Raw genomic sequence first — 7,355 nt, 5'->3', positions numbered from 1 at the left:
GCCTTACTAATCAAGAACGCGATATTCAAACGTAGTTGTTTTTGTTCGAATCATTCTTCTTGCATAATGCGCATTATAAAAAAAAACTAAAAAAAAAAAAAACGTAATAAATCGAGCTATACGTAATAGATCGAGCAATCATTAGCTGCTGTATTTTTCCATCATGTTATTTTCAATATCACTGTCAATGACAAATTTTTCTCACGTTAAACGGTTACCACGTTTGTCCGTCGTTATCACGCGCCCATACAATAACGTGCATTATGTAGAGCGAAATACAATCTAAAATCTTAAGATAAAACGAGAAATGGAATCTTTTCAAATTTTTTCTTTTTTCACGTGTTTTATTTACGACGGCAAGTATGGAAATTTTTGTGACTCAGAGTCTCTTAAGATAAAACAAGAACTAGAATGTTAAAAAAATTTGTTTACATATGCTTAATTTATGCATGACTGCAATTTTTATGAATGTTTGCTTTGGCATTTTTTTATTACTTAAATTCCGTTCCGCTTGCGAGAAAAATTCTCGTTTTGTCGCACTGAAAGGATCACTGTTGTCCCGGTTGTCGAGACGATTACTATTATACAAAAAGACAAATCGTTTTATTGCACACGTACCGCCAAACAACGTTCCGATATTCAGCAAGCCGAATTCCGTTCGGACTTTTCTTTTCGGCCTAAACCGAAGAATTACTCGAGAGAGTGTCAAAGGCGCCGCGGATAAAATGTACCGAATACTTATTTTCTAGCAGTTTTCTTTATTTGGCGTGACGGTCTCTCGTCGTTTAAAGGTAAAACACCGCAGATCGACGAATCTGTGAAAACGTACCGGTCCAAACGGTCCGGACGATTTGCATAAGCGCGCGCGGGAAACCAGTTTCCAGTCGCACCCCGAGAGTACGTATCATTGACACGCGGCACAGCGGACTGAATGTAACGATGCCACGGCTTGGGATTTTAACAAAAGTCGGTGGGGGAGTCCGACACGGACCTCCATCCAGGGTGCCTCATAAACTCGGAATTGCGCTCAATGGCCGCGTGTGTGGAGGACGACCAACGATGGACGGCCTTTAGAAAAACGAATCTGCGTGATACACGTATTTAGAATTGCAAGCCGACCACCGGCATGTCCGACGATAGTTGCACAATCGGCGCATTTTCTAAATGCCTCCGATATTTCCTCGTCGATCGCGGTTTCGATTAAAAAAAAGTTCTCCGGGTTTTAATATAGTTTTACAGGATATTAGATGAAATATATTTGTTATAATCGAGTTATATTTTTGAAATATATTTTAATTTGAAGAGAAACGCGATTTGTTAGAAATATTTATTTTTTTTATAATACAATTACTTTTAATTTAAATTTAAGTCATAAATGATATTTTATTTATTTAGGTATAAATTTTTCAATAAAAGAAATAGCAAAATTATATTCTTATCTCGAACTAAAATGTTAAATTTTAATTAATAATCGAATTTGTATCGCAAGTAAGTTTTAATTTTGATTAATGTCAAAAAACTTCTAACTTGAATATTAATATGTGTGCTATTTAACACTTTAATAAAATTTAATCAAAATCCGTTGTACCTTTTTGGCGATTTCATACATCACTGAACAAGTCGCTAAGCTACAATCAGGTGCGTTGAAGTAAAAGGTTGCAATTTTTAAATTTCGACACTCGCAATTATTATATCGCAATAATTATAGTGCAAAACTGACAAGTCTTCCTTTCCTCCATAACTGCGAATTCTTACACATCGTGATAAGAAACTTATACATATATACAAAATTAGCGAACAAAGGCACAAAATTCTATTTTTTTTAAATTTATTTCTGTGAGAAATTTGCGCAACACGTGGACAAATACTATTGTTTCAAAAATTGTATGCTAGATATAAATCTCTGATCTTCAATTCAAATTAGAGAGATGTTAATAACATCTGCGCTCAAATGGCGTTTCGCGGTACTCTTTATCGCTCTCGTCTAGCCGCGCTTGCTGCTTTAAATTCATTGATTAAGATAAATGTCCCAGTGGCCGGATGTTTAAGCATAATTCGTCACGAATAATAATACAATTTATAATATTAGACAGATCTTTTGATCTTTGAACAGGCGCGGTAAATAATGCGCGAAAGTTTTATCTCTATTCCTATTTTACATATCTTCCAACCTTGACCGCAGCCCGGGTTCGAACCTGGAACTTCCTTCATCCGAGGTCGTACCAATTCGACCACTGAGCCATGTGGTAATATTCATCGCAATAGCTTATTATTAGTTGTAATATTACGCGTACTTTCAGCCAGCGTGATTTAAAATTCGAAGTATAGGTTCCAATGGAAATCCGCACGAATATAGAAAACGGGCTAACCAAAGAAGAATTACCAGGTGCGGTAATATTGGCTAAGATAATATTTTTCGCAATGATTTCTTTACAGTTATTTAGATGCGTATATGGAATAAAAAATTAAATCCAATCGATTTAATTAGGGGAGGGGACTTTACTAGTCCAACCGGAGCTGTGTTTCAAGTCTGACGCATTTAGTCGGCAGTGTCGGCACGCAGTCAAGGTTGGAAGATATGTAAAATAGAAATGAAAATAAAACTTTCGCGCATTATCTACCGCGCCTGGTTCTACTATTTTTAGTTAACCCGTTTTCTATATTTGTGCGGATTTCCATTGGAACCTATATTTCGAATTTTAATTTGTATTCATTCGAAAACTTTTAAGATTCTCTTAAACAGGGAAACATTGTCCGACCAATTAGAAAATTAGCATGTTGATGAAAAATATTGTTATAAATAGATAATTAATGACAAAAAACAGTTCTAAATTGATGTTTATATATTTAATGATAGTTTATTCTTGTCAATTGCATGATATAGGGCATTTAACTTACAAGTTAAATAAAGTTCTTAACTATACAGTGAACAGGCAGATGAAAAACCGCATAATTAAGCAAAATAATATAATAATATAATTAGTTAAAGTTTAATTGTTCCTCCGTCACCGGAAAGTTTCTTTCACTGACATAAAAAATCTAGTTAAGCTCAATGAGATAATGAAAAATAAATTTTGACTTTAATTATGGTAACAATAGCTATTATGAATTAATAATTCATCACTGATCCGTTCAATGACTATATTAACTGATATCAGTGTAAAGTATGTTATTTCAGTGACTTTTCGCTGATTCAGATTTACAGAGTAGTTTTAAAAGGTCTCACATGCAATTAAATGCCTTTAAAAACATGTAATTATTACACTTACCGCACAAATCTATTGATTACAATAGGCGACACTGCATGACACTAAACTCTCATTTTTTGGCAAGTTGCGTTCGCACATGCGTTCGGCCGAACCAGTTATCCGGACACTTAAAAATATCGTTTTAATTGTTATTTTTAGGATAAATTTCATCAAAACGAGTTTCTAACCAATTTTTAAAGTTAGATAATTAATTATTTATTTACATTTCAATTTTCATACTATTAACTACATGCTTACGCTTAACGACACTGTTAACGCCGCGATTGGCCATCATTTTGACAAACGACAAACACGTGCTTATTTAATCAATTTTTTTAAATACAAAAATTTTTAATTAGGTTTACTTCTTTTTTCGCAATTAATTGTTAAATATTAAAGTTTTTTTGCAATAATTATATTATTTTCATTTTTAATTGTTCAAATTAATAGTAATAAGTATTTTTCTCCAATGTGGTCGGACACTGGGACGTGTCCGGCCTGTACTGGGAGTCTGGGACTATTGGGACCTGGGACGTTTACTGTTTAGTCGTTTACCTAAATATTATACCGCTAGACGAGGCAAGACGAGGCGCCGCGCGGGATGATCACGGTGGTGATTATCGCGTGGGAACCGCGCCGTTGATTGGCCGAGGTCGATTGACCGGGTTCGGCGGCGGGCCGCGAGGTCGCGCTCGCGTGCCGTAACTCGGCACTCGTGCGAGTGCCAGCGACCGATGGCGACGACCGCCGAGATGTGCCTGCGAAGTTACGTGGTGCCGCCGTGCCGTCCTTAGATCCGCGTCGTGCGTCCCCCTCCCGCGCGGGCCCCCGTTGCTTTTCCGCGCGTTTTCCGTCCCCGCGAGACGCACGACAACGACGACAACGACGACGGCGACGACGACGACGACGGCGACGACGACGACGACAGATCGCGTCGTCGAGTGCGTGCCGCGAATCGTCGCGCGTGAATGCGTGTGCTCGTCGGTGTGCCTGGCGGTGCGGTGGTGTGGTGTGCGCCGTGTCGAAGAAGTGCCGACCAGATCACGGTGGATCATCCGTCTGTACCGAGCGAGGGGGAGAGAGATATGCGTATATAGGTAAATATACGAGAATGCGTACGAAAGAGAGCGAAAAAGAGAGAGAGAGAGAGAAAGAACGCGTGCATGTGCGCGACTTGCGCGAGAGAAAGAGGCAGGAGAAAGAGGATGGGAAAGAAACCGAGATATGTCCCGCGTTGCAGCTCACGGCGAGCCGCCGCCGCCGCCGCCGCCGTGCCGCGCGAGTACGAGAGTTGACACTTCCGCGCGGAGCATGGGTCCGCGGCTACACCGCCGCCAGTCGTCGTCCCCGAGTCGTCGTCGCCGCCGAGAAGCCGCTACACCGTCGTCGTCCCGGCGTCGTCAGTAAACACCGAGCCACCGAGACGGATATACAGAGTGAGTCATTGCTCTTTTGCTTTTCGTCTGTCCGCCGCGATCGTGGCCGCGCGGCGGACTTCTGTTCTGTGTGTCCCTCTTTCTCGGCTCCTCGCCGCCTCCCTTGTGTTGTCGCCCTTTCCTCCTCCTCCTCCTCCTCCGTCTCTGGGATTCGAGCCCGCCGCGCCGCTCGCAATTTCTTCTCGGTGCCAGCGATTATACCCTGACCCTGACCCTCGGCCGCGTTAACAACCGAGAAAGTCCGAAAAGCACAGATCATCCTTCCGCAAAGGTGCCCGCCCGTTCCGCATATTAAAATTTATTGCCGACTGTTCCGCGCGCGGATCCGACGAATTTTTAAGTTCCGGGGATTTTGGGGGTCAAGTGTCAACTTGCGCTTTGCGCTTCGTAACCGTTCCGACCGCGCGGTGTCTATTAAGCTTGTTTGTGCACGTTTCTTTGAGAATCCCGTAGGATTGTTATTACCTGGATCTTCCATTCTGGGGTTCATTGTGGTGCAAATTTCTCGCTACGTTAAAGCATCTGGACACCGCACTGGCCTTCTTTCCCTCTCGTGTCTTTTACCCTTTCTACGGTCATCTCTCCTTTAACATCGCCGCGCGCCGTCTTGCTTTCGCGCGATTTCGTATTTTTCTCGCGTGAAAAACTGTAAAAGTTACAGCTATACGTTTAAAAAATTTGTCTGATATGTTGAAAACTTTTTAAAACATGATATGGATCAATTCGTTATGAATGAGTATATTAGAGACATAAAGAAGGGTTTTGAAACCCTTTGATTACTTTCTTACGGTAAGTCTATGTTGAAGTAATCGATCGTGTTTAAAACATTTTACCGCTCTTCGTCACGCGACTCTGCTTTCGATCAATTAAACTGTCAATCAAGAACACGCTGGCACCTCGTTTGTAGTTCGAAAAAAATACGGTATTTCGACGGTAAAAGTAGCCGCTAGAAGTAGGCGCAGCTGCATCGTTTAACACGACCTACTCCACCGAAGGGGTCAAAATGGGGGGGGGGGTACAAATTAATTATCTGTATATTTTAATAAAAGTCAGAAAATTTCAGAAGTTTTAACGTTTTAAAAATGAATAATTATTCTTTTAAAAAATGTCAAACAGATCATTTTAACCCTCTTAGTAGGAGTTCTAGTTCTAAAAATTATGCACATACAGGAGCATCACTACCGAATTCCGAATACCAGCAGAATTTCTTCAAATCTCCAGAATTATATACTGTTATTGTCTCCGCCAACGAACGCTGCGGACGTTTTCTTTTGAAAACTTGGTTCATTAAAAGTGGGCTGCCAAGTTCGCCAGCGCAAAATACATGCGCGCGCGAGCGGGCCCGCGTATCGGTGGACGCAGCCATGCGTTTTCTCGAGCCGCGGTGGTTTTCTGCGGTCGGGGGTCGGTGCTTTCGTTTCGACTGGTCGCGGTGCTTTTTCTTCGGCTCCTCGCTCCTCGCTCGCCGCGCCGTGCCGCGCGGCTGTCGATGGCCTCCTACTCGGGGCTCGTATACCGGGTGTTCCCTCGGTCAAGATTGTCGGGGGCTTAAGAGAGAGGAATTCTTCGGGGATTGTCTGATCGTTCGCTGTTGTTGGCGTAACTTGAGAAAGAGAGAGAGCAACGTAACGAAAGAATCGGATATTTTTAACGTCCCAATGACATTCTGAGATACCGACCGTTTCCATTTGGAACTTTAGATCTACACCGACTCTCTATCGATTCGTTCCTCGTCTACTTCCCATACAGATCCTCGAGCCGTACCTCATGCCGTTGTTCTTTCTCTTCTCTTGGCGGAGAGTACGCTCGTATTTCCGGAAGCATGTGAGAGACGCGCTGACGTTTGCGCGAAAGAAAGCGCACGGCGCAGCGCGGTTACGCGACAAAAGCGACGTCGCGTCGTCGGCGTTGACGTTGACGTCGACGTCGTGCTGCGCCGAGGGCACAAGGCAAGGATAATGATATTACGGCTTAAAGAGACGGCTTAACCTAACCGTTAGTTTATTGGCGTGAAGGAGTCGCGGAGCGTGTCTACATCAAAGCGAGCCGCTTCCGAGCTCCACTTTGCCCTGCCCCACTTGTCGCAGCCGCCGTCGCCGCCGCCGCCACTGCCGTCGTCGTCGCCGTCTCCTCCGGCTATCACTACCACCACCGACACTTCTGTCCGCTTCACCGAACCACGTAGTCCACGTATGCGAGCGGCGGCACCCTCGACGGAGCCGCGCGCCGCTCGTGTGTAGCTGTGTCTATCTATTAACACCTATTAACATCTGAAACGGGACACGCAACTGGCACGGCCATCGGTCCAGAGATGCGAATCTCGCGACGACAAACGACGACAACGATGACGACAACGTGACCCTCGCGATGACGCGGTCGTTTGTCGAAATGACCGCGGATTTTCAGATAAATTCGAGCGATAATGTTCCGTGGGGGATTTACGAGAGGGGAGTTACGACTTGAGAAAACTTACCTGTTGAAATTATGGATAAATATATTAACCCTTACCAAGGACGTCGACAAGATTTTTTTCCAGGGGGGAAGCATGATTCAAAATGTTACTTCCAGAATACTTTATAATTTGAAATTTATACACATTTTGTAAAAGCTTTCTCACCGCGACAAGACAGGTGTATGTCGAGAAATGTTTTCTTCGCGTTTATTTATTTTT

General features: G+C 43.0%; 2 protein-coding genes across 4 annotated transcripts in view; one reads left to right on the top strand and one right to left on the bottom strand.

Moving 5' to 3' along the window:
• The window catches only part of LOC112463883 (fatty-acid amide hydrolase 2-like), a 10,569-nt gene extending 6,949 nt beyond the window's left edge, over positions 1-3,620 (bottom strand). Inside the window, exons 1-2 of one of the 3 annotated variants that reach the window (XM_025030555.1) lie at positions 3,507-3,620; positions 3,270-3,375 (exon numbers count right to left, since the gene is read on the bottom strand). The gene's annotated coding sequence lies outside the window, so the exon portion shown is untranslated. Of the gene's footprint in view, positions 1-618; positions 941-3,269; positions 3,376-3,506 lie in introns of those variants that run through there. The other 2 variants (XM_025030554.1, XM_025030553.1) reach the window with 2 other exon arrangements.
• Positions 3,621-4,510: 890 nt separating this feature from the next.
• The window catches only part of LOC112463881 (axin), a 28,666-nt gene continuing 25,821 nt past the window's right edge, over positions 4,511-7,355 (top strand). Inside the window, exon 1 of the mRNA XM_025030548.1 lies at positions 4,511-4,684. The gene's annotated coding sequence lies outside the window, so the exon portion shown is untranslated. The remainder of the gene's footprint in view (positions 4,685-7,355) is intronic.

The sequence above is a fragment of the Temnothorax curvispinosus genome, unplaced genomic scaffold, assembly GCF_003070985.1.
Source record: "Temnothorax curvispinosus isolate PA1 unplaced genomic scaffold, ASM307098v1 QBEX01013732.1, whole genome shotgun sequence".
NCBI lineage: Eukaryota > Metazoa > Arthropoda > Insecta > Hymenoptera > Formicidae > Temnothorax > Temnothorax curvispinosus.
The sequence above is the reverse complement of the archived record's forward strand: the minus strand, read 5'-3'. Positions and strand labels throughout refer to the sequence as shown.